This window comes from Hevea brasiliensis, chromosome 7, assembly GCF_030052815.1.
Source record: "Hevea brasiliensis isolate MT/VB/25A 57/8 chromosome 7, ASM3005281v1, whole genome shotgun sequence".
NCBI classification, from domain to species: domain Eukaryota; kingdom Viridiplantae; phylum Streptophyta; class Magnoliopsida; order Malpighiales; family Euphorbiaceae; genus Hevea; species Hevea brasiliensis.
Genome location: NC_079499.1, coordinates 39,258,584 through 39,283,577, shown reverse-complemented (window position 1 = coordinate 39,283,577; position 24,994 = coordinate 39,258,584).

Sequence of the window (24,994 nt, the reverse complement as noted above, 5' to 3'; positions counted from 1 at the left end):
TGGTGGATACACGAGTGGGAAGTCCTAATATTAAGGATATTCCCACTGTGTGTGATTTTGAGGATGTCTTCTTAGAAGATTTGCTTAGGCTACTGCCGAAGCAGGAGGTAGAATTTGGGATAGAAGTTCTACTTGGGACAAATCTCATTTCTATGGCACCATATAGAATGGCACCAGCAGAATTAAAGAAGTTGAAGGAGCAATTACAAGAGCTACTTGATAAAGGCTTTATTAGGCCTAGCTCTTTGCCTTGGGGAGCACTTGTTCTTTTTATTAAAAAGAAATATAGTAGTCTCAAGTTATGTATTGACTATCGACAGCTAAATAAAGTCACAGTTAAGAATAAGTATCCATTGCCTAGAATTGATGATCTCTTTGATCAACTCAGGGGTGATAGTATTTTCTCCAAAATTGATCTAAGGTTGGGATATCATCAATTGAGAATGAAGGATCAAGATGTAGGAAAGACTGGTTTTCGGACTTGATATAGCCACTATGAATTTCTTATCATGCCATTTGGGTTTACTAATGCACCTATTGCATTTATGGGTTTGATGAATAGGGTTTTTCAACCTTACTTGGATTCATTTGTGGTGGTGTTTATTGATGACATCCTTATGTATTCTAAGTTTGAGGGGGAGCATGATCGACATTTGAGAATTATTTTGCAAACTTTGAGGGAGAAGAAGCTTTATGCCAAATTCTCCAAATGTGAATTTTGGCTTAAGCAAGTGGCATTTTTGGGGCATATCGTATCAACTGAGGGAATAAGGGTGGACCATAGCAAAATAAAGGCGATATTGGAGCAGAAGCCACCTAAGAATGTAATAGAGGTCAGAAGCTTTCTAGGATTAACGGGGTATTATAGGTGATTTATGAGGGGTTTTCAATCATTGCTTCCTCTCACTAAATTGCTGAGGAAGAATGCAAAATTTGTGTGGAATGATAATCATCAGGAGAGTTTTGAAAGGTTAAAGATTTTGTTGACTAAAGTTCCTATTATTGCATTGCCCATGGAAGAAATAGATTATACAATCTGCAGTGATGCTTCACACAATAGGCTTGGGTGTGTACTCATGCAGGATGGCAAGGTAATAGCATATGCTTCTAGACAACTCAAGGTACATGAGCTTAATTATCCCAGTCATAACTTAGAGCTTACAGCAATAGTATTCGCACTTAAAATTTGGAGGCACTACCTTTATGGTGCAAAATGCCATATATTCACAGATCATAAGAGCCTGAAGTACCTGAGCATATAAAAAGAACTTAACTTCAAGCAAAAGAGATGGTTAGAAGTTATCAAGGATTATGATTGCACCATGGATTACCACCAAGGTAAGGCTAATGTGGTTGCAGATGCCTTGAGTCAAAAGTCTTTGGCATGGATGTCAACTTTTTCATTTCCTTTGCTACTTGAGTTTAGAGCACTTAAGGCACAATTAGAGTTACAAAATTATGGCTCCGTCCTAGCACAATTAACTTTGAAGCCACTTTTAATTGATGAGGTGGCAGAGGCACAATTAACTTTAAAGCTTTGTATGTAGAAAATGCATGATGCCTCTATGTTGGGATGAGGTTGGTGAAAGAAAGATGTTGGGGCCTAAATTTGTTCAAGAGACTGAGGATAAAGTGAAATTGATTAGGGACAGACTTAAGGCAGCCTCTAACAGACAAAAGTCTTATGCAGACTTAAAAAGGCAAGAGATTGAGTATCAAGTGGGAGACAAGGTTTTCCTGAAAGTCTCTCCATGAAAGAAAATTTTCAAGTTTGGGTGCAAAGGCAAATTGAGCCCTAGATTTTCAAGCCTTACAAGGTTATTGATAGAGTTGGACCAATAGCATATAGACTGTCATTACGTTCGTAGTTGGTAAAGATCCATAATATTTTTCATGTATCCATGTTGAGGAGGTACAGGTTAGATCTATCACACATTTTACCAATAGAAGAAATTTAAGTAAACCCAGATTTGACCTATGAAGAACCCATGGGAATTTTGGCCCATGAAGTGAAATAACTAAGAAACAAGCAGATACCCCTGGCTAATGTGTTATGGAGGCACCACTTAGGGCAAGAAGACACTCGGGAATGCGAGGATGACATGAAGAAACAATACCCTCTCCTATTCCTAGAATGTGATATGTTCTTATTTTGAGGACAAAATATCCTAAGTGGGGGAGAGTTATAATATCCTCAATCTTACTTTAAGAGGTATTCATATAAATTACAAAAAATAAATTGTGTGAAATTATTTTCATTCATACATAGAAATGTGGCCACCAAACTAAATTGAATTAATTGAGGAGTTAAGGGGAAAATTAGAAAATTTGAGGACTAACTTAAAGCAATTAAAAAGTTTTGGGGAAAGATTAAAAATGAAAAAAAAAAAAGAGTAGCCAATGAGATGCTGAAAACACATCAAAGACCATTGAATAAATAAAAGGATTCTCTTCCTTTTTCCTTCCCAAAATCTATCGGCCAAACTTCCCAAGTTCTCTTTTCTTTTCTTTCTTCCTTCCATAGTCATTTTCTCTCAAAATTAAAGAGAAAACCCTAAGCTAAAACCCTAGATCCTACCAATTTTTAGAAGCCAAGTAAAGGGAGCAAGAAGAACTAGTGAATTAAGCTTGCAGAATCTGTTTCCTTTGAAGATTCTATTCTGGTAGCGGCTTGAAAAGAAGGGTAAAATTCTTATTTTTCCAACTAAAGTTAGTGCTATATCTTCCCTCTTTTACCATATTAAGATAGAGACTTCTTGAATTTGATAAACTAGAAGCATTAGGGATTTGTAAGTGAGCTAAAAATCTGAAATTGTTAGTGAGGCAGCAGGATCAGTTAACTTGGGATTTGAAAGTGTTACTCTAGTTAAGCTAAATACATACAATATTGAAAGTGTGTATGCCCATTACAAGTCTAGGAATAGGTGACATGAGGAATTAACTAGTCAATAATTGAGATTGTGAACAATAACTTGGCCATATGCCAAGAGGACTATACATGGCTATATGCCAAGAGGATTTTAATTGGCTATATACCATGAGGATCATACTTGGCCACATGCCATGAGGAATATACATGGCTACATGCCATGAGGATTATGCTTGCCTTTATGCTAAGAGGATGGTGCTTAGCTAAGAGCCATGAGGATACTTGCCACATATATTTGTCTAGATATTGTAAGTGGGCTAAGGAAAATAAATGAAAAAGGTTATGTAACCATGATATTATAAATGTTTTGCCTTGAATGTAGATAATTATCATATTGAATATGTAAGGTTTATGTGACCATAAACTATGGCATATCATGTTGAATTGTGGAAATTGAGCATCTTACCATTCCATTAGACTTGTTGGAAATATAGTTACAAAATTGTTATGAATTTTTCATATATATATATATATTGCATAACATAACATCATAAAATTATAGCACTACTAAGTATTTTGCTTAGCGGAGAGTTATTTGAACTTTTCGTAGATAATCAAAGTAAAGATCAAGAATCTGCACGAGGGTAAAGGCAAAGAGGGACATTTTGCTCAAGATAAGAGAAGACTTGATATTATTTTGTACACATTAGAAGATTACATTGTACTAGTCATTTTTTATTATAGAATGTAATCCTCTAATGTGTAACTATTCAAATTGTACAAACTACATGGATGTGAAAAAAAAAGTCTTGTGTTTTATAAATATTTTCATATATTATATAATGTAAAATTTTCCAAGTATAATAGATACTTTTAATTGATGAGATGTTGTATACATTATAGGTATTTGTGAGATAAGTTGTGAGTGAAACCAAATAGGTTTCACATGTGTAGTGGAATAATATGATAAATGTTGACAGGGATATTAACAGGTCACTTACAATTACTAAAATTTTAAAGGAAACTTTGTTCGATTTCTGTTAAAAATTTTAAATTAAATTTCACTATTTGAGAAATTCCAAATAAATGGAGAATTTATGAGTTGGTTTTTCTTAGAACTTAAATAAATTTGAAAATGTTTAAATCTTCTACTGTTTTCTCTAAAATGAAACATAATTGGAATCAAGGAAAACAAATATTATCAGAGAGTGATAACCCTTGAGATATACTCTTGGGTGTACCTCGAGGGCATGTACACACTACTCTAGCTGCAAATAGGGTTTGGGTGTTACATTCCTCATTTTTCCCTCCCTAAATTATCTAAAACACCGACATCAAACCCAGCATCATTGAAATATCCAACATCACTGTTTCGCTATTTTGCAACCACCGCAAGTGCACGGATCGCTAATAAGTAATAAAGTGATGAGTAGAGTATCATTCCCACGAGGATTTTGTTTAGCAAGTACCAATTTACACAGTAATTTTGACTGTCTAGGCTATCAAATACTTGGAGAGTGAAGTTTGTTAATCTTAAACACTAGAATAATAATCTTAAAACAAAATAATTTATTTGAAACAATTCTAGAATTAATATTTCACACTTGAATCTTACTAGGGATGTTATCTAGTTTATTTACTGAACTGAGGATCATTTTCCTTGATGGAAATCAGTCCTAAGTTATCCTAAATCCTCTCTCAAGGCACCTAGGGTATATTCTAATTAACTCAAACCCTACTTTTGTGGTGATTGAATTAATTAAAATCCTTCTAAGATTTTTGACCAATTTTAAAGTTCCACAAAGGTATTAGCCTATGTCTAGGTCAGAATTCCTAGGTTTAATATCTTGATTTTCTAATGTTAATATTCACCTTTCAGTCCTTCAATTAACATCCACAATCGTGGCTAAGTGGGTACCAGCATATAGTATGCATTAAGATCACAAGAAATTAAATCAATAAACAAATCTCAAATTCAATAAATAAAACTTAGTGTTCATCCATAATAATAATTACAAGCTCTACTCTCCCAAATCTAGAATAAGAAAACTACTCACTCATGGTGAGCTCAGCAAACATCATGATAAAAGGTAAAAACAGTAAAAAGAAAATTATGTAGAAGAAATAAAATAATAAAAATCTGTCTAGGGAGATGAAACAAAGGAACTAAAGAGAGTTTTCATCTTTGATCCTGTGGAGCTTTAGCTGGAAAACTTCTTCTGGTACTGATGTTTCTCTCTTTAAGACGGCTGGATTTCTCTCCCTCAAAACTCCTCAAAAGTGCTGTTAAAAGATAAAAGAAAGAGCGAGTCGGTCGAACCAACCTCACAAAAGCCAACCCTTTTTCTAATGTTTTCTTTTCTATTTATAGTAGTTGCTCTCGGGTTAGGTCATTTGTGAGTCCAAAAGGCTTTAGGAGTCTCATTTGAATCAGGAAACAAGAGTGGGATTTTGAGTCAAAAACTAGCTGCCACATAGTACACGGCCCGTGTGTCACTACACGAGTCCTGTAATGTGGGCCGTGTAACTTGCTGGAGGAGAATTGCGAAATCTTGCATTAGCATAGAAAGTTACTCGGGTCTGCACTAACTACACGGGCCTGGTTACACGGGCCGTGTACTATTGTTCCCATAAGGTGCTTCAAGGTTGTCCCCTACAGAGACTTACACGGGTCCCTGCAGATTACACGGGTCTACTTACACGACCCGTGTACTTGTGTTTCTCCATTGATTCTTTTGGCTTTCTTCTGGCAGGGAGTTACATGGGTCTGGGGCTTGGTTTACACGACCCGTGTACTTTGTATTAGTAGCAATTCTCTGTCTCTTGGCTTCTCCAAGCTTTCCTTTGTATTCCCATACTCTGCGGCTTCACTCAAACACCTAAAATGATGTAGAAAACATGGAATTAAGGGCTTAACAATAGAAATTACAAAAACTAATGAAATCAACTATTATGCATGAAAATACTTGCCTAAATGCTCTGAAATAGTATACAAATGTTCTTGAAAACATCTATACAATTCAAGTGTATCAAATACCCCCAAACTCAAACTTTTGCTTGTCCTCAAGCAAAAAAAAATTCTATTTTAAAACATATTTCAGGGGATGCTTAGGAATATAACCAACAATTTAATAAGCATAGAATTGAACTCCTCCAACCTTCATTTCAATTTCCCTCTTTCAAGGCATAAGGGTTCTAATAGCTGCCTGTTTAGAACTTCACCTCATTTCATGGTGTTTTGACTAATTATTTCTCTATACAAGACCATTAATAAGCCACAAATAACCTATTTTATCGAGAAAGATTTGAGAAACACTAACTCCCCTAAATTTGCCTCTTTGTGAGTAATTGTGATGAAGTAATTCAATTCCAACCCCATAGGCATATCTCAATTTCCTATCTCCACTAATATAGCATGTACTTTTCAAAAGATCAAAAGGTCTTTAAAAGGGGTTGTAATGGGGCTAAAGAATAATGACTTGGTTGCTAATGAAAGGTTTTTAGGGAATGCAAATATGAGGATAGCATGTATGCATAAAATACTGATTTTGTATGGAGAGAAAGGGCTTTTGGCTTTTTACAGTGCCAAGCATGCTTCCATGATACTTATCTTGGGACTTCTTTTCTTTTCTCTTTCTTTTTTCTTTCTTTTTATGTCCCTTTTGTCCTCTCCCCCAAACTCATTGCTTTTGCTGGTTTGGAAAGACAAGTTTTTCTTTGATTTTAATTGCACACTTGCACTCTTTCCTGAGTTCTACATCCTCTCTTCATTTTCCTTATGAATATTGCTTCATCAAAAGTGTATGGTAGGTGTTTAGGCTAGGGGCTAGGTAAATAACATGGGTAATAAATAAATTCTAAGTGATAAACATAGGCTTCAAGTTGGCTATAAGGGATATACATTTTAATTAGGGATGGCTAAGGCTTAGTGAGGCTATATCAAAAAATGCCTTAATCATTTATTCATTAAGCATATGCTAGGATTTAGCCTTAATAGGTCTAAGAGATATGTTTTAGAGCTAGTGAGGCATTTTTAGGTTTGCTTGTATTTCAAAAATTGTTCTCCTAATTTTACAAGTTCAATTTGATAAATAAATAGTTATGAAGAGGTTTAACTAGTCTAGTTCCATTAAAGAGATTAGTTTCTTCACAAATAACATGTTAGAATCCCTTTTTGCCTATATAGATACGTTCATTCCTCTATCCTGCGTAGTCCAATTATTAGCTTACTAGAATTTGGTTATAGTGCTAAGTTTCATAATTTTTCAAAAATTTTCAAAAATTTTGATACACAAGAAAAATGCAGCTGAATTTAAACAATGTAATGATGTGCAAACGTAATGATATGCAATGCACTTGTATCCCCCCCAAACTCAAATCAGACATTGTCCTCAATATTAAAATAATATGCAAAAGCAGAGAAAATGTACGAAGATTATAAGGAAGCATATTATTTATTAAGCATGGAAAATTTTTGGACATAAAGCAAATAAAAGAGACCTATGATTGCAGTTTAGGATTAAGGCATGTAAGATATTACAATAAAGATCCTATCCTGTAGTCCTAGGTCTAAAAGGTCTCTGATGATGATGATGGTGATGCTGGCTCCTCTTCCTCCTGAAGGAACGGAAGCGTGAAAAACACAAGTTTATACCATTGAATTCAAAAATTTTCACCTATGGTCACATGCATCATGCAAGATTTATTTTTATCTATTTGATTTCAATGATAAACAACATATTAAAACTCTTTTAATATGTTTTTGGATCTGTATTTGCCATTTAAGATTTTAAAATTAATCAGATTAATTTTAGAACCCTAGATTAAATCAAGAACGATTACACTAACCTCTTGATGCACTGCAGCGTGTCTGCACCTTTGAGATTTTTCTTCAGGACACCAGATGTTGTCCCTCTAGTTGTCCACACCAAGAACACCTATGGCAGGCCTTGAACAGCTTCTAAAGCTTTTTCTATTAATTAGAAATTCAAGTTCTGCCTTTTAAGAGATTAGAGATGTAAACAGGACACTAGAAACAATTTCTAGTGTTCTTAATTCAAGAGATTGATGGCTAATCTCTTTGAATTGATGAGAGATGAAGAAGAATAGATGAAAAGCCTCAAAGTGGCGTGACAAAGGAGAGGAGTGGCTGCTGGTTGCTTTTTTCTTTTCATAACAACACTTAAATAGCTAGGTTAACACATTAAACCCTTGCCACATGTCACCCTTTGATTAGCTTTAGGTTTAAGTGACCCAATCACATTGTGCCAAGTGTCAAACCTATATTTAATCTTGATTTTAATCATCTTACAGGATTAAAAAACATTTGGCAAGCTTATGTGTAATCCCATATGTCACCATCTCATGATGCCACGTGTCACACTATGAAATGACCAAAATGCCCCTGTGTCTTAATTTTGAGTTCTCAACCCAAAATAATTATTTCTCTTCTTCTAATTAATTTATATCAAATATAAATTAATTAATTAATCTCTATTAATTAATTTCTCATTAATTAAATTCATATTTAAACATTTTAAATATAAATTTAATCTATACTACACATCCAATAATCTAGATTTGGTTTCAAGTCGTGCTAGGGACTTTGCAATTTAATTGCAAACAAAACCTATTTAATTAATCAATTAAACTCTTTAATTAATTAATTAAATCATATTTAAATAGGTGATAACTTGTGTATGTGTGTGACTTACTAGGCTCATCACTAATTGGCAATGAGACATGATATCAACTCTTAATATCATCAGAACTCTTTCTTACCATAAATGATTTCTCTAAATCATTTTATGCACCTCATAGACCATGGTTAACACCTAGCATAGCATGCCATGGCCACCCAATTAGCAATAAGGTTTACCTTAAATGAACCTATAATCATATGTTACCATGCACTAGAATCTCTCTGTTACAAAATCCCAGCTCAAGCTGGAGTCATGGTTTATGTCAAACTCCATTTGCTATGAATATTATGTTCTCTTTTAATTCCAGTTCTTGATTAAAAAGATTTTCTCATCAGAAACTCTTTTCTGAATAAATCTATCTGTCCTGGCCAGGAACTTGAAACATCAAGAATAATTAAATGAACATAGGATTTTATCTCTATTTACTTAAAGGAACAGATTCCATATTGATCAACACCTACCTCCATATATAACTAGTAGGAGCCAACAGATGCCCTTATACCCATACACAGTACAAGTATGAAAGCAATATCAAACTCAAACTACCTATATACAAGATAACTGTGCTATCTCAGGTCTAAAGATTATATGCACTGATATGGTTTATGACAAAACATTGACAAGAGTAAACTCCATGTGCTTGTCATAAGTGTCACTGGTTCGGCCTACTTATCATTTATAAGTGCCTATCATGTTTGTTATATGGCATGAGACTCACCATTCCATCTTATTTATATCTCATATAAATAACTTGGGAACAAATATGAATACAATCTTTCTGGATAAGTCATGTCCTTATTATGAAGTATCCTCGATTGTGAACCTATTTATGATACTTTATGCTAGAAATATTGTCACTCATATTCTTAACAACTAAAGAATAATATTTCTAATAAAATATCAATGGACCTTTTCTATTACACATAAATATATTATGTAAACGGAAAAGTGAAAAAGCCTTTTATTAATAAAAATATGTACAAGATACATATTAAATGATATGCTCTAGGGCATACTACTAACAATCTCCCACTAGCACTAGAGCCATTCATTACAATATCTTAGACCTATCTTCTCAAGATGTCGGTCTAACTGAGTCTATGACATAGGCTTAGTGAATGGATCAGCTGGATTTTCAGCTGATGCTATTTTTTGCATGGCTACATCGCCTCGCCCAACTATTTCTCTGATAATGTGGTAGCGCCTTTCTATGTGTTTGGATTTCTGGTGAGACCTTGGTTCCTTAGCTCGTATGATCGCTCCATTATTGTCACAAAGGTAGTGGAACCGCCGACTCAATGGAAGGAACTACTGTAAGTTCATCACGAACTTTTTATCCAAACGACTTCCTTTGCAAGATCCGATGTAGCAATATACTCGACCTCAGTAGTGGAATCTGCAGTTGTGCTCGCTTGGAACTCTTCCAACCGATCGCACCTCCATTACAAATGAACACATATCCAGAGGTAGACTTTCTATCATCGATATCTGATTGGAAATCAGAATCAGTATAACCATCCAATTGCAAGTCTCCACCTCCATAAATCAAGAATAAATCCTTAGTTCTTCTCAAGTACTTAAGGATAATCTTGACAGCTAACCAGTGTTTCAAACCTGGATTGGATTGATACCTGCTAGTCAAACTAACAGCATATGCGATATCCGGCCTAGTACACAACATTGCATACATTAAACTTCCAATAGCCGAAGCATATGGAATCCTGGCCATCTTATCTCTTTCTTCAGGTGTCTTTAGAGACATCTCTTTAGAAAGGTGGATACCATGTCTCACTGGTAACAATCCTCTCTTGGAATCAAGCATGTTAAATCTCTTTAACACCTTTTCCAAGTATAGACTTTGAGATAAACCAATTATTCTTTTTGCTCTATCTCTATAAATGTGAATCCCAAGAATATAGGTTGCCTTCCCTAAGTCTTTCATGGAGAATGTATTTGACAACCATACCTTTATAGTCGTCAACATACCTGTGTCATTACCCATCAACAGTATGTCATCCACATATAAGACAAGGAAAGTGATAGCACTGTCACTAACCTTCTTATATACACATAGCTCATCTTCATTTTTGATAAAACCAAAGGATTTAATGGCTTCATCAAAACGGCTGTTCCAACTCCTCGAAGCTTATTTCAACCCATAAATGGATCACTTTAGCTTGCATACCTTGGAACCATCTTGGGATTCAAAACCCCTAGGTTGTTCCATGAAAATGTTTTCTTCAATGTATCCATTGAGAAAAGCTGTTTTGACATCCATCTGCCAAATCTCATAATCATAGTATGTAGCTATTGCTAATAAAATCCTAATTGATTTAAGCATGGCAACAGGTGAGAAAGTCTCCCCATAGTCGATTCCTTGCCTTTGGCGAAACCCTTTCGCTACTAGCCTTGCCTTATAGGTCTCTACCTTTCCATCAGAACCAATTTTCTTCTTGAAAACCCATTTGTTCCCTATAGGTACAATACCTTCAGGTGGGTCAACAAGATCCCAAACTTGATTCTTATACATGGAATCAATCTCGGATTTCATAGCATCAATCCATTTTGAAGAGTCTATATCTGATATAGCTTCTTCATAAGTAAGTGGATCATCTCCATGATCTACTTCTTCATGAGTAGACAACTCTTGCTCTTCTTCATGAAGAAAACCATATCTCACTGGTGGGTGAGATACCCTGTTTGTGATAATAGGAACAGCTGTAGATGTTTCATAAACGGGTAAAGTTTGACTATATGGATCTATATCCATCGATGCATTGGTTGGTCAGAATTCTCCAATTCTAACTCTATTTGCCTTCCTTTGCCTCCTTCTTGAACAAACTGTTGTTCAAGAAATGTGGCATCTCTACTTATCACAACCTTTTGTGAAGTAGGCAAATAAAAATAATATCCAAAACTATCTTTTGGATATCCAACAAATCGACCTTTTTCTGATCTGGTCTCTAATTTATCAGTGTTCTGGACAACCCCAAATCTTAACACGCTTAGGACTTGGTTTTCTTCCATGCCATATCTCATAAGGTGTGGAAGAAACTGATTTTGATGGAATCCTATTCAGAATATACAAAGCTGATTCTAATGCAAATCCTCAAAAGAAGATTGGCATATCAGTATAGCTCATCATACTATGTACCATATCCAATTGGGTACGATTTCTCCTTTCAGACACACCATTCAGTTGTGGCATTCCTGGAGGAGTCAGCTGAGAAACAATGCCATGCTCTCTCAAGTATTCATCAAATTCAGTACTCAAATATTCACCTCTACGATCTGATCGAAGAGCTTTAATACTCTTTCCTGTTTGATTTTCTACTTCAGATTTAAATTCTTTGAACTTTTCAAAAGATTCATGTTTGTATTTCATCAAATACAAATACCCAAACCTTGATTTATCATCAGTAAAGGTAATAAAATAATGAAAACCCCCTCTAGCCATTTCTTTAAATGGACCACATACATCACTATGTATTAGCTCTAAAATATTTTCAGCTCTTAGCCCTTGTCCAACAAAGGGTGATCTAGTCATTTTGCCCTGAAGGCAAGATTCACAAGTTGGAGTAGGCTCAAAGCCCAATGAGGATAGAATCCCCATTTTCTCCAGTTTTGCAATCCTATCTTCTGCAACATGACATAACCTTAAGTGCCAAATATATTTTGAACTTGAGTTGGTTTTCAGCATGGCATTGCATTCTTTTAGATCACTTGCATTCAATTTGTATTTGTCATTATTATCCAAATAATAAAGACCATCATTCATATAACCCGAACCAACATTTCCAAAATAAATATTGTAACACCCTCCCTGTATCAACTCCATACATTCTACTGTTCCGGTGATCGGTGTCGGTCCGGACAGCTAGAACGTTCGGAAAAATACTTAAACTAAAGTGAGGGACCATAATTAACTCAAATATTAATAAGAAACATTTAGTAAAAATTTTAGAAATAAAATACAACCAAGTTAAATGAGCCGGTGCCCAAGCGATGGGTAACCCAGAGGGAAGTTGCAGTTCTCACAACTAGGAGCCCTAGACCTGAGGAAAAATTCATAAAATAATTTTTGGGACTTCAGAGAAGGGTCATTGAGGTTCCTATGGCATTAGAATGCTAAGAAAATATTTAGAAAAATTTTTCAATCAGATGCATAATTTTGACCCGTTAAGCCGAACAGAGGGCATTTTGGTCATTTCGCCTTCAGAGACAATTTTTGGCCGACTTGTCCAGTTGAGTAAATAATTATTATGACATAAAATGTGAATAAATATTGCTAAAAATTAAATTGAAAATAAGTAGAGAAGAAAAGAATAGAAAATGAGAAAAGGGCTCATTTATGACATCATTATGATGTCATTTGAAGTTCCCTCCAATCACAATTAAACAACCAACTAATTAACTAATAAAAAGAGACAAATGTGACCTAAGGAATTAAAAAAAATACAGCTGCCTTCTTCTTCCCCAAATGCAGCCGAAATTCATGCCCTAGACCCAACCTCCATTAAAACCTCAAGCAAGCTCCATTTCTCTCTTCTTTTCACCATAAATCTTCCTACTCTATTCACTAAAAACTTGTCTATACCTCTTGGGAAGTGTTTTGCAGCCTAGAAAAGGAAAGAAAATGAAGATTAAACTTGGAAAATTCTACCCTACAAGAGGTTAGTGCCTATTTATATTTATACTTCTTTTATTCCATATTAAGGACTTAAAATAAGTAAGGAATTGTGAATTAAATGAATGAAATTTATGTATATGTACTCCTTGAATTTTGGCAGCCCTAAGGAAGGGATAAGAGTGATTGTTTTGATGGACTTCAAGTGGACTAAAGATGATGTTTAAGGTATATATACACATGTATAATGAATTGGTGTTTTAACTAGGGTAATTGGTGTAAACCTTGAATTTGAGCTAGGGTTTGGGAGTGAAAATTGGACTTGGCTTATGAAATTGTTAAAGTAAATTCTAATGGTCAATTAGTGACCATTTGGGGTAAGTTGACCATAATTTGGAGTGAGCTATAGCATGGCAAACTGAAATGGGTAGGCTGCCTAGTGATAGCAGCAGGGAGGCTGTGAGTCCAGCCTATTTGGACCGCCATATCTTTGGCTGTGTAGGTTCAATTGGTGTTTGGCCAATTGGATATGAAACTAGACTTATAATGGCATAATTTTGCTGAAGAAACCATGCCCAAAAGACTAAAGCAAGTGGACCAAAAGTTGGCCCCAATCCAGATACCCTACAAGCAAATTTTGCAGAATGACCAAATGAATAGTAACTGTTCATTTGGCCATAACTCACTGTAGAATGGTCCATTTGACCTGAAATTTTTACAGCAACAAGATGAGATATAGAAAAACAATTTTCATGAAGAAACCTACCCCAAATTATGACCAAAACCTATTCAACAAGGCAGTGGCAGTCACTGTTCATTGTACTATAGATTTGGTAAATTCTGCAGATTGGAAATCCGGCCAGCTGTGGTTTTTGGACCATATCTGGAGCTACAAAACTCCAAATGGAGTGATTCAAAAAAATAAATTCAATTAGACAAAATAAGGAACAACTTTCATGTTTACCATTTCCTCAAATTTCCAATGTAACAGTCCCTAATGGAATAGTAAATTTATGGTACAAAAACTGAAAATTCTGCCCCTTAGTGCTAAGCTTGGAAATGGATTTGGTGATTAATTCCAACAAGTTTTAAATGCAAAATGTGGTACATTGGGAGTGTTAAAACCAATGCACCTATTTTCTATCCAAAAGTCAACATTTTTGTTGACTAATGAAGTGAATAGTGACACCAAAACTTGAAATTCACAAATTGAAGAATTTTAAAGTATCAAATGCCCTAGTATACCTAATAAGATTGGTTTGGATAGTTTGGCATGCCAATAGGGTTCAGTTAGCAGTACTGCACATGGCATTATGCCATTCTGTGATTTTATGGCTTTTAGCCATTTTGATATTGTGTTGAGACTTGGCCTCGTGCCTAATATTATTTACAGCTTGTTAGCTGTTCTGTTGCACACCGGGAGATACATATGTGACCGATGGTGTGACGGCCCGAGGTACTTGATACCCAGTGCCAGTTTACCCGTTTATCCAGTCCAGTCATCCAGTATAGGTTACTTGGGCAACCAAATGAATGAAAATGGACAAAGTTAAAGAAATAAATGAATATAACAAATACAAAACAAATAAGACATATACATTCAATACATATTTATTTTCTGCTATTTTCTTTTATTTTATTATTGCACCACTAAGCATCATTGCTTAGCGCGTTGCTTTTGCCATGCGTAGGTTCTGGAGATACTGATCGTGAGCCCAGTAGATCGCAGACTGGGTGAGTCCATCCTGCAGCTCTGCATAGTGTCCGTGTCAGCTCACCCTCCACAGTGCATTGGTAGGACACTAGATTTCATTTTGATATTTTGTAACTAATTTTTATTTTCTCATATGTAGTCGAACTTATGAAATGTATTTTGATGTTCATGTAAATAATAAGAATTGTGTTTGTGAATGGAAAAGTGAATGTTTATCTGTGATTTATACATGATTATCACATGAGACGAATGATTGAGAAATGAAATTGAAAAATGTTGAGATTTTGATATTGGAGTTTGGGATTGATTGAATATGAATATTGGAAGTGTTTTTCACAGGTTCCGAAGAACTGTTTTCTCCATTTTTAGCCGGTACTCTGCTGAATTTTCTTTAAAATCTTCGGAACCTCAATAAATTATAATTTTGAAAAATGGCTCAAAGATATTATATTTCACAAGTTATATTCAAAAGCATGATAAAAATTGATTAAGGTAAAATAGAGTGTGCCGATACACCGTGTGACATTGCTTACTCGGATATTCTGTACATGGGTAAGGGGTGTCATATTTAGTGGTATCAAAGCCAGGTTTAGGCGTTTCTGGGCCTAGATTGAGTCCATACCATGCATTGCATTTGTAAGAGTCGAGGTGACACTAATGCAGATCTGCTTGTCTTTCTTATTTTGAATATGATATGGACCCTACATCTCAGAGGGTAGTTGAGGAGGAAGTGGAGAGTCATGCTCCACCTGCAGCAGCTGAGACTGGGGGTATGGGAGAACTCGCCCGCCACTCAAGCAGAGCTCGGCCTCCACTCCACAGGCCATGTTTCAGCAAATGGCCGAATTCTTCAGACAAATGGTTGGGGTAATGCCAGCACCACCACCACCACCTCCACAACCAAAATCACACCTGGAAAAATTGAGAAAGTTTGGAGCAGTGGACTTCTTTGGCAAGAGAGAAGATGATTACATTGCGGTAGAAAATTGGTTGAATGTAACAGCAGAGTTTTAAAACAACTCCACCGCACCCTGAGCAAAATTTGGAAGTCGCAGATTCTCATTGCAAGACGATGCATATGAATGGTGGGATACTATGTCCAGTGAAGTACAGCCAGAAATAGTAACTTGGGACTTCTTCATCTCCTAATTTAAGAAGAAATATGTGGGTAGTGTATACCTGGAAGAGAGAAGAAGAGAGTTCATTAACCTGAGGCAGAGGCAGCTATCAGTGGCCGAGTATGAAAAGGAATTTGTTAGATTGAGCTGCTACGGAAGGGAGATAGTCCCTAATGAAGCTGAAAGGTGTAAGAGATTTGAAAAAGGATTAAATGATAATATAAAGATCATGATCACTGCCTTGGGAATCACAGACTTCACCAAGTTAGTGGAAGCTGCAATAAAGGTTGAAAAGGTTAGAATAAGTGAGCAGACCAGAAAAGAGAGGCAGCAGAAGAGGGGCCAGTCGTCTAGTTCATCTCCGCATTTGGGAAGAAGTTCAAGGGTCCACCCGCACGAGTTCAGTCAATCACAAGGTCGTGGTCACTCAGGGCCCAGCCACGCTTACCCCTAGGAGAGGTCACCCACACCATCGGTGGGCGCCTCCGAGGATGGGGTTCAGGACCAGCCCCAAGATCTTCTCGCATGTCCACACCGTCTCAAGTGGCACAAGGGGGAGTGTTGGAGAGTAATCGTGCTCGCTAAGGTGTGGGTCGACAGAGCATCGCTTGAAGAACCGCCCACACAGAACTACTACACCGCTCCAACACAAGCGCATGCACTGCCCCGCACCACAAAGGGGTAAGAAATCGCAAATCGACACGGTGAGACCATCACAGAGGCTCGCATCTCGAGCGCCAGAGAGGCTCGATAATGCACCACCTGCCAGAGCCTACGCCATTAGAGCTCAGGAGGAGCAAGATGCCCCCGGATGTCATCAGGGGTATGTTCTCCCTCTACAATACACCTGTGCATGCATTGGTGGATCCAGGATCCACTCATTCATACATCTGCATCAACCTACCCGTAGAAAGGGGGATACTAGTAGGGGAGAGTGACCAAGACATTCTGGTCACTAATCCATTGGGCCACAGTGTGGTAGTGAACAAAGTGTACAAGGGTTGCCCGTTAAGGATTCAGGGGTATGAATTCTTGGCAGACCTAATTGAGTTGCCTTTCCACGAGTTTGACGTGATTTTGGGAATGGACTGGTTGTCACGTCATCAGGCAATAGTTGATTGCAAATTGAAGAGAATTTCTTTGAAAACTTCTGAGGGTAATGAGATCACAGTTGTGGGGGAAAGGACAGATTTCTTATCCAATGTCATCTCAGCCACAGTTGCAAGAAGAATGATGAGAAAAGGCTGTGAAGCCTACCTAGCACATGTGGTGGATACTAGGCAGGCTAAGCCAAACCTGAGTGATATATCCACAGTAAGAGACTTCCTAGAGGTATTTCCTGAAGAGTTGCTTGGTTTACCACCAGAAAGGGAAGTTGAATTTGCTATTGAGACACTGCCGGGTACAGCACCCATTTCTATTGCTCCTTATAGGATGGCACCCACTGAATTGAGGGAGTTGAAAACTCAGTTGCAAGAGTTGCTTGATAAGGGGTTCATACGCCCCAGTGTGTCACCGTGGGGAGCTCCAGTGCTGTTTGTGAAGAAAAAGGATGGGACTTTGAGGCTATGCATCGATTACCGGCAGTTGAATAAAGTGACTGTGAAGAACAAATATCCGTTGCCTAGAATTGATGATCTGTTTGATCAGTTGAAGGGAGCAGGAGTATTTTCTAAGATTGATCTCAGATCAGGGTATCATCAGTTGAGGGTGAAGGATGTAGATGTGCCAAAGACTGCATTCAGGACCCGATATGGGCATTATGAGTTTCTGGTGATGCCCTTTGGCCTAACAAATGCCCCAGCAGCATTCATGGACCTTATGAACCGTATCTTCCATCCATACTTTGATCGGTTCGTAGTGTTCTTTATTGATGATATTTTGGTGTATTCCAAGACCAGGGAAGAACATGATGAGCATTTGAGGATTGTTCTGCAAACCCTGAGAGAAAAGAAGCTGTATGCTAAGTTGTCCAAGTGTGACTTTTGGTTGAATGAGATTGCATTCCTTGGACACATAGTGTCAGCTCATGGGATTAGGGTAGATCCCAAGAAAATGAAAGCAGTGATGGAATGGAAGCCTCCCAGGAATACAACTAAGGTCAGAAGCTTCTTGGGGCTAGCTGGGTATTACAGGAGATTTGTGAAGGGATTTTCCTTAATAGCTGCTCCAATGACCAAGTTGTTACATAAGAATGTCAGATTTGACTGGAATGACAAGTGTCAGACTAGTTTTGAGAAGTTGAAGGCTATGTTGACAGAGGCACTCGTGTTAACACAGCCAGTGTCAAGAAAGGACTTTGTGGTCTACAGTGATGCCTCTCATAATGGGTTAGGGTGTGTATTGATGCAAGAGGGGAAGGTGGTCGCTTATGCTTCCAGGTAGCTAAGGCCACATGAACAAAATTACCCTACCCATGATCTAGAGCTTGCAGCAATTATCTTCACACTGAAGATATGGAGGCATTACTTATATGGTGAAAAATGCTACATTTACACAGACCACAAAAGTCTAAAATATTTGCCAACTCAGAATGTGACACCCCTTACCCGTCTACAGTGTAGCCGAGCAAGCTATGCCACACGGTGTACCGGCACATTCTAATATACCTTAATTAATTTATACCATGCTTGTGAATATAATTTATGAAATATAATTTATTTCAGTCATTTATCAAAAGTATTATTTATTTGAGGTTCCGAAGATTTTAAAGAAAATCCGGCGGAGTACCGGCTAAAAATGGAGAAAATAGTTCTTCGGAACCTGTTAAAAACACTTCCAAATAATTTTCCAAACAATCCCAACTTCAATTCATCAACAAAGTCTCAATATCAAGATCTCAACAACATTTCAATTTCAGTTCTCAATCATCATTTCTGAGGGTACTCATATGTATAAACAACAAATAAATACTCAAATTACTTCCATACATAACTATAAATCTTCATTATTTACATGAACCTCAAAATACATTACACAAGTTTAATTACATATGAGAAAATCAAAATTTAATACAGAATGCCAAAATGACACCTAGTGTCCTACCAATGCACTGCAGAAGTTGAGGTGATACGGACACTGTGCAGAACTGCAGGATGGACTCACCCAGTCTGCGGTCACTGGGCTCACGATCGGTATCTCCAGTACCTACGCGTGGCAAAAGCAACGCGCTAAGCAATAATGCTTAGTGGTGCAATAATATAATAAAAGAAAATAGCATAAAGTAAGTATGTATAGAATTTGTATGATTTCTTTATTTGGTATTGGTATATCTATTATTTCATTAACTTTGCCCACTTTTATTCATTTGGTTGCCCAAGTAACCTACACTAGACGACTGGACTGGATAAACGGGTAAACTGGCTCTGGGTATCGAGTACCTCGGGCCGTCACACCATCGGTCACATATGCATCTCCCGGTGTGCAACAGAACAACTAACAAGCTGTAAATAATATCAGGCACAAGGCCAAGTCTCAATGCAAGGTCAGAATGGCTAAAAGACATAAAATCACAGAATGGCATATTGCCATGTGCAGTACTGCTAACTGAACCCTATTAGCATGCCAAACTATCCAAACCAATATTGTTAGGTATACTAGGGCATTTGAAACCTTTAAATTCTTCAATTTGTGAATTTCAAGTTTTTGGTGTCACTATTTACCTCATTGGTCAACAAAAATGTTGACTTTTGGGTAGAAAATATGTACATTGACTTTGGCACTCCCAATATACCACATTTGGCATTCAAAACTTGTTGGCATTAAGCATTTATACCATTTCAAAGTTTAAACCAAGGGAAACATAATTTTCAGTTTTTGTAGCTCAACTTTACTATTCCATTGGACACTGTTGCAGTGGGAATTTTAAGAAATGGAAAACATTAAAGTTGTTCCTTATTTTGTCTAGTTGAATTTTCTTTTTTGAATCACTCCATTTGGAGTTTTGTACCTCTAGATATGGTCCAAAAACCACAGCTGGCCGGATTGCCAATCTGTAGAATTGACCATATCTACAGTAACATGAACAGTAACTGGAATCACTTGGTTGGATGGGTTCTGGCCATAATTTGGGGTAGGTCCCTTCATGAAAGTTGTTTTTCTATGTCTTAACTTGTTGCTGTAAAAATTTCAGGTCAATTGACCACATCTACAGTGAGTTATGGCCAAATGAACAGTTATTGTGTATTTGGTCATTCTGCAGAATCAGTTGCAGGGTATCCGGATTGGGGCCAACTTTTGGTCCTCTTGCTTTGGTCTTTTGGGCATGGTTTCTTCAGCAAAAATGTGCCATTATAAGCCTAGTTTCATGTCCAATTGGCCAAACACCAATTGGACCTGCACAGCCAAAGTTATGGTTGTCTAAGTGGACTAAAATTTCAGTCATCATTCTGCACCCACTAGGCAGCACACTCATTCCCTTTGCCATGCTTTATTTCAGTCCCAATTAAGGTCAAATTCCTTCAAATGGTCACTAATTGACCATTAGGATGTTCTTTAACAATTTCATAAGCCAAGCCAATTTTCACTCCCAAAACCCTAGCTTCACATTATAATTTCTACAAGATGCCTTAGTTAGCATACCAATTCATCATCCATATATATATATATCCTAAACATCATTTTTAGTCCACTCTAAGACCAACAAAACAATTATTTTTATACCTTCAATAGGGCTGCCGAATTCTCAAATGGACATACACATGAGTTTGGTTCATTTCATTCACAAATACTTATTGGTTTCAAGTCCCTAACATAGAAAATAAAAGTTTTAAGTAGATAGGTGCACTAACCTTTAAGTGGCACTTTTTTCCCAAGTTTAATCTTCACTTTTCTTGTACTCTCTTGGCTACCAAACACTTCCTCTAGATCCAAGGATTCATTTTAGTGTTGGGGTCTTGAGGAAATATGGTGAGGAAGCATGAGAATGAAAGCTTGCAAAGAATGGCTATGGTGGAAACCCTATCTTCTCTCTCTCTACGTTTTGGCTGGTTTGAAGGAGGTGGCTGCTGTATTTTTGGTTAATTTGGTCTTCATTTAGTCTCTTTTATTAGTTAATAATATGGTTGTTTAATTATAATTGGTGGAGACTTTCAAATGACATCATAATGATGTCATATTTGGCATTTTTATGGATTTTTCTTTTCTTTTCATCACTACTCAATTTCAATTTAATTTTTAGTAATGTTTCTTCATATTTTATGTCATATTAATTATTTACTTAACTGGACAAGTCGGCCAAAAATCACCTCTGAAGGCGAAATGACCAAAATGCCCTCCGTTTGGCTTAACGGGTCAAAATTGGCTGTACCGATTGAAAAATTTTCCTAAATATTTTCTTGGCATTCTAATGCCATAGGAACCTCAATGACCCTTCACTGGCGTCCCAAAAATTATTTTATAATTTTTCCCCTGTCTAGGGCTCCTCGTTATAGAACCGCAACTTCCTTCGTTACCTCGCTAGGGCACCACTGCTTAATTTGGTTGTATTTTATTTCTAAAATTTTTATTAAATTTTTCTTATTAATATTTGAATTGATTATGGTCCTCACTTAAGTTTAAATATTTTTCCGACATTTTAGTCGTCCTGATCGACATCGTCACCGAATAAAGAGAATGTACTAATTGCTACCGGAGGGTGTTACAACTCTTCCCCTCTAATTTAAATTTCGTCCTCAAAATTTACCTGATGCAAACAGTTGAGGGAACTGTTGCCTCATTGTTTCTTCACTTTCCCAAGTTGCCTCCTCGGTGTTGTGGTGCCTCCAAAGCACTTTCACCAATGGAATTTGCTTGTTTCTCAACTCTTTCACTTCCCGAGCCAAGATCCGTAGAGGTTCTTCTTCGTATGTCAAATCCGGCTGTATTTCAATTTCTTCTCTGGAGATGACATGTGAAGGATCTGAGCGGTATCTTCTGAGCATAGACACGTGGAACACATTGTGGATCTTGTCCAGCTCTAGTGGTAAAGCTAGCCTATAGGCCACTGGACCCACAAGTTCAATGACTTCATATGGGCCAATGAACCTAGGGCTCAACTTACCTTTCCTTCCAAACCTCAATACCTTCTTCCATGGTGACACCTTGAGGAACACTTTGTCACCAACCACATATTCTATTTCTTTTCTCTTCAGGTCGGCATAAGATTTTTGTCTGTCTGAGGCAACCTTTAAGTTGGCTTTGATTGATTTTACCTTCTCCTCAGCCTGTTTCACCAGGTCTGGCCCTACCAGTTTGTCTTCGCCCAATTCAGTCCAGCACACTAGAGTTCTACATTTTCTCCCATACAGTGCTTCATATGGGGCCATTTGGATGCTAGCTTGGTAGCTATTGTTGTATGCAAATTCTGCCAGTGGGAGGTATCTATCCCAACTCCCCTCAAACTCAATGACACAACTCCTCAGCATATCCTCAAGGACCTGACAAGTATTTCACGTTATTGTTATCATTTTAATTCAATATTTGTATCAATTTCATGGGTTTCAATTGTTTACCTGGATTACTCTTTCTGATTGCCCATCCGTCTGAGGATGGAAAGTCATCTTGAAATAGAGTTGTGTACCCAAGGACTCATGCAACTTCTTCCGTAATCTCGATGTAAACCTTGGGTCTCGATCGATATAATGGAAAGTGGAATTCCATGCGCCTAACTATCTCACTGATATACAATTCTGCTAACCTCTCTAGTGAGTAGTCAGTCCTAACTGGCAGAAAGTGTGCTGACTTTGTCAATCTATCAACTATCACCCATGCTGCATCATGTTTCTTCTGGGTGAGAGGTAGACCACTTACAAAATCCATGGTGACCCGATCCTATTTCCATTCAGGTATGCGTATAGGCTGTAGCAAACCTGATGGAACTTGATGTTCTGCCTTGACTTGCTGACATGTCAAGCATTTAGTCACATAGTCAGCTATGTCCCTCTTCATACCAGGCCACCAATACTGAAGCTTCAGATCATGATACATCTTTGTACTTCCTGGGTGCATAGCATATACACTGGTGTGTGCCTCTTTTAGAATACTGGTCTTCAATTCCCCATCATCTAGTACACACAGTCTTCCTTTGTAATACAGACACCCATCTGCCTTCACCTCATAGTCAGTTGCTTTTCCCTCTGAGATCTTGCTTATAATAGCCATTAACTTTTCATTTGCCTTTTGCCCATCTACTATCTGCTGTAGCAGGTTTGGCCTCACTTGCAACTCAGCCAAAATAGCTCCATCTCGAACCAAGGATAGACGGGCATTCAATGATCTCAAAGCTGTTATGGATTTTCTGCTCAAAGCATCAGCAACTACATTTGCCTTCCCAGGATGGTAGTCAATTATACAGTCATAATCCTTCAGGAACTCAATCCATCGCCTCTGTCTAAGGTTGAGCTCCTTCTGGGTTGGCAAGTATTTCAGGCTTTTGTGGTCTGTGTAAATGTAGCACTTTTCACCATACAAGTAATGCCTCCATATCTTCAGTGCGAAGATAATTGCTGCAAGCTCTAAATCGTGGGTAGGGTAATTCTGTTCATGTGGCCTTAGCTGCCTGGAAGCATAAGCGACCACCTTCCCCTCTTGCATCAGTACACACCCTAATCCATTATGAGAAGCATCACTATAGACCACGAAGTCCTTTCTCGACATCGGGCCGTGTTAACACCGTGCCTGTGTCAACATAGCCTTCAACTTCTCAAAACTGGTCTGACACTTGTCATTCCAGTCAAATCTGACATTCTTGTGTAACAACTTGGTCATTGGAGCAGCTATTAAAGAAAAACCCTTCACAAATCTTCTGTAATACCCAGCTAGCCCCAAGAAGCTTCTGACCTCAGTTGTATTCCTGGGAGGCTTCCATTCCATCACTGCTTCAATTTTCTTGGGATCCACCCTAATCCCATCAGCTGACACTATGTGTCCAAGGAATGCAATTTCATTCAGCCAAAAGTCACACTTGGACAACTTAGCATACAGCTTCTTTTCTCTTAGGGTTTGTAGAACAATCCTCAAATGCTCATCATGTTCTTCCCTGGTCTTGGAATATACCAAAATATCATCAATAAAGACCACTACGAACCGATCTAAGTGTGGATGGAAGATACGGTTCATAAGGTCCATGAATGCCACTGGGGCATTTGTTAGACCTATGGGCATCACTAGAAACTCATAATGCCCATATCGGGTCCTGAATGCAGTCTTTGGCACATCTGCATCCTTTACCCTCAACTGATGATACCCTGATCTGAGATCAATCTTAGAAAATACTCCTGCTCCCTTCAACTGATCAAACAGATCATCAATTCTAGGCAACGGATATTTGTTCTTCACAGTCACTTTATTCAACTGCCGTGTCGATGCATAGCCTCAAAGTCCCATCCTTCTTTTTCACAAACAAAGACCTTTGAGCTCCCCATGGTGACACACTGGGGCGTATGAACCCCTTATCAAGCAACTCTTGCAACTGAGTTTTCAACTCCCTCAATTCAGTGGGTGCCATCCTATAAGGAGCAATGGAAATGGGTGTTGTACCCGGCAGTGTCTCAATAGCAAACTTGACTTCCCTTTCTGGTGGCAAACCAGGCAATTCTTTAGGGAATACTTTTGGGAAGTCTCTTACTGTGGGTATGTCACCCAGGTTTGGCTTAGCCTGCCTAGTATCCACCACATGTGCTAGGTAGGCTTCACAGCCTTTTCTCATCATTCGTCTTGCAACTGTGGCTGAGATGACATTGGATAAGAAATCTGTCCTTTCCCCCACAACTGTGATCTCATTACCCTCAGGAGTTTTCAAAGAAATTCTCTTCAATTTACAATCAACTATTGCCTGATGATGTGAAAACCAGTCCATTCCCAAAATCACGTCAAACTCGTGGAAGGGCAACTCAATCAGGTCTGCCAAGAATTCATACCCCTGAATCCTTAACGGGCAACCCTTGTATACCTTGTTCACCACTACACTGTGACCCAATGGATTAG